We start from the raw sequence: 3341 nt of genomic DNA on the forward strand, positions 1-3341 counted from the left end.
AAGGACCGGAGGGAGTACGTTCACGGTCTGTTTATTCGCAATCGAGGTAATAACACCAGTGGTGCCTAAACTTGTCATTGACGTTCACTTTGATGCTTAAACTTGAAAAATACACCGAACTGGTTTTATAACTTGGCGGTATGGTTCAAATACGGTTTAAATCATGTCCAGATACATATGTATTGTTGACTAGACATGCCAGCGTAGCACGGGGCACACTTACAGTGCTGAGACAGGCTAACATGGAAAGAGTGCGTCTAAATGATCATCGGGTCCCACCTATCAGTACACAACTGAAATAAATAAAAATGGAGCTTGGTTGGGTTTTGTTGAACAAGAGACCTGGGAGCTACGAAGGGCCTGCGCAAACCACTTCGCCAGGGAAAGTTAGTTGACTATTAGGCATCGCTAATCTGTATCTAGCTAATTAGACAGCAATTATTGCAGCCAATTTTCCACATGCTAGTTATTTTTCGTTTTTCTGGAGAAAAAAATCAACCTATAGTAACAATATTAAATAAATAGTTAATAACCCCTAAAATGTTAATGAAATTTAAAATATTCAAAAAAATAAAATAATACAAAATAATTAATAAAATGGTTTCATAATATTTGTAAGGATTCATGAAATATAATAAAACAATTTAGCAATTTTTAAAAGTTATACATATTCGAAATGCTAATCTCATTTTCAGAATATTCATGTTTAAAAAATTTTATCACATGGTCCTTTTTTAAAACTATTAGTTATTTTCCCTTTTGTATGTGACCCTTCAAGATGTGAGTTTCTTTTTCGTTTTTTGTAATTCTAAAACTCATGCGAATTGTTGTATTAGTAAGAAAAAAAGCTAGAATCTTCTTGTCTTAGAAATAATATGTTAATGTGATTTTATAAAATATTTACGTGTTATTAAAAATTCATGTAATTAAAATGTTTTTAAGTAGACAAATGTATGTATAGTTTGAAAATTGTAATTTAAATTTAAGAATGTATAAAATCCTGGGGGAACACTAGGCCATTGTTTATTTATCACACATATTTTAAAATTTATTTTTATTCGAAAATATATCTTTTGAAAAATACATATACTTTATTAAAACACATGAACACTTTTTACAATTAGAAATACATTTCCTAAAAGAACAATCACTTCATATACTATCTAAATATTTTATAATTTCTACAATAAGAAAAACATCTAACATGTGGAAAATGGGTGCACTATCTGCAGCCCATTTAACTCCACGATTGTGTCATATATATTATAAAACCTATATAAAATGTTGCAGTGTGTGAAAGACAGTAAACGTACATGGGGCAATTGGTTGGCACATGTTCTCTGTGGCGCACAGGTCACCTGTTTGAAACTCAGCCTTGCAACTTTATTGTTTATTTCAGTTGTAGGTGGGACCTGATGGTTATTGAGACGCACACTCTTCATGTCACTCTTTTCCGACACTGCAAGTGGGCCCCGTGCCATGCTGCCATATCTAATCAGCAATACATACATATCTAGACGTGATTTGAACCGTATTTGAACTATACTGCCAAGTTATAGAACCAGTTCGATGTATTTTTCAAGTTCAAGTACCAAAGTGAACATCGATGGCAAGTTTAGGCACCACTACTGTTATAGCTCGAGCTCCTGACAGTAGCCCCAGAGCGTCTCCGCGGACCGGCGGAGCGTCATTTCCTCGTCGCCGGTGAGCTCCAGCTCCGCGGCAACCCCGAGCACGCCGCGGCGCCCGAGCCTGGCCGGGAGGCTAAGGAAGACCTCGTGGACGTCGCTGGGGACGAAACCCTTGGCGAGCACCGACACCGAGTGCACGCGCCGCTGGTCGCGGAGGAGCGACCTGGCGAGGCCGGCCACCGAGTAACCGATGGCCCAGGACGTGTACCCCTTGAGGCCGATCACCTCGCGCGCGCCGCCCACCACCGCCCGCCGGATCCCCTCCAGGGCCTCCGCGTCGAACGACGAGTGAGTCTTCTGGAGGTAGCTCAGCACCGGCATGCCGCCGACGCGGACGCTCGACCACAGCGCCAGCGCGCCGTCTCCGTGCTCGCCGACCATGTACGCTTGCACGTCCTGCGCGCCCACGCCAAGGTGCTCGGCCAGGAGGCACCGCAGCCTGGCGGGGTCGAGGTCCGTGCCGGAGCCGATCACGCGGCTCGACGGGAACCCCGACAGCTTCCACGCCGCGTACGCCAGCACGTCCACGGGGTTCGACACCACCACCAGCAGCGACTCCGGCGACCCCTTCGCCACGGCCGGCACGACCTCCCTCAGCAGCGCCACGTTCCTCCTCAGCTGGCCCATCCGCGAGGCCGCCGGCCTCTCCCTCGGCACCGTGATGATGGCCAGGTCGGAGGCTCGGAGCCCCTGGTGAGCGCGAGGACGTCGGTGCCTGCGGCGATGCGGACGCGCGGGAGGAACGCCGCGGCGTGCTGCAGGTCCAGCATCTCGCCGCGGACCCTGTCGGCCTCGGCGTCCACGAGCGCGATCTCGTCGGTGAGGCCCTGCGTGAGGATGGTCTGCGCGATGGCCATGCCCACGTTGCCGGCGCCGATGACGGAGACCTTGGTGAGTCGCTCAGTCCGCCGCAGCGTGGTCAGTTCCCCGTCGCGGCCGCACGATGGAACCTGGCGGAAGAAGCCGGCGCCGGTGTCGGCGTCGAAGCCGAGCTCGGACAGCGAGGACGCCTCCTTCTTCATCAGGCTCATGGTGTCAAAACGATCGGGTTGTGTTGATATTGTGCTTGCTCGATCAGTTGGGTTTGGAACTTTGGATGTGCTTTCTCAGTTGGTTTTTGAACTTTGGATGCATGGTACGTAGCTGAGGGCTCTCCTACTTATACTACCACAGTAGTTGGCTAAAAGTAGGTTCCTTCCTACTCCGTATCTCTCTATAGATCATAACCTCATAAGTGTATCTGTTTGTCAACGTCTTTTTTTTTTTGTCTTTCTGGAAAGCGAACCAAAGAAAGAAATCGAAGTCTATGTTGACGGAAATAAAGAATGCGACTTTACAATACCAGAGAAGTTCCTGCCGGTTTTGGTCCACTGTTCATTCGCTGGACAAAGAGAGTATGAGAAAATTGGAGATCTGCTTATCCATGCAACTAGTTTTGGCTTTCAAGCGAAGGAAAGTCGACGCAAACTGAAGTGATAGTGGGTCGACTTTTGCTGACCACAGGAAAATAGGTGAATTCATGAGTCAATACTTGGGGCCTGCTTTCTGTTTCTCTTGTTTCATTTGTTTGTTTGGCAGTTGACAACTTTTTTAAAAAGTATTCCCACCGTTCACAAATATAAGATGTGTCGGATATTGCAATATGGACTA

General features: G+C 46.7%; 1 pseudogene; it reads right to left on the bottom strand.

Annotated features, from left to right (window-relative positions):
- Nucleotides 1–1631: 1631 nt before the first annotated feature.
- LOC123147340 (L-lactate dehydrogenase B-like) lies at nt 1632–2722 on the bottom strand (annotated as a pseudogene).
- Nucleotides 2723–3341: the final 619 nt, after the last annotated feature.

The sequence above is a fragment of the Triticum aestivum genome, chromosome 7A (genome assembly GCF_018294505.1).
Source record: "Triticum aestivum cultivar Chinese Spring chromosome 7A, IWGSC CS RefSeq v2.1, whole genome shotgun sequence".
NCBI lineage: Eukaryota > Viridiplantae > Streptophyta > Magnoliopsida > Poales > Poaceae > Triticum > Triticum aestivum.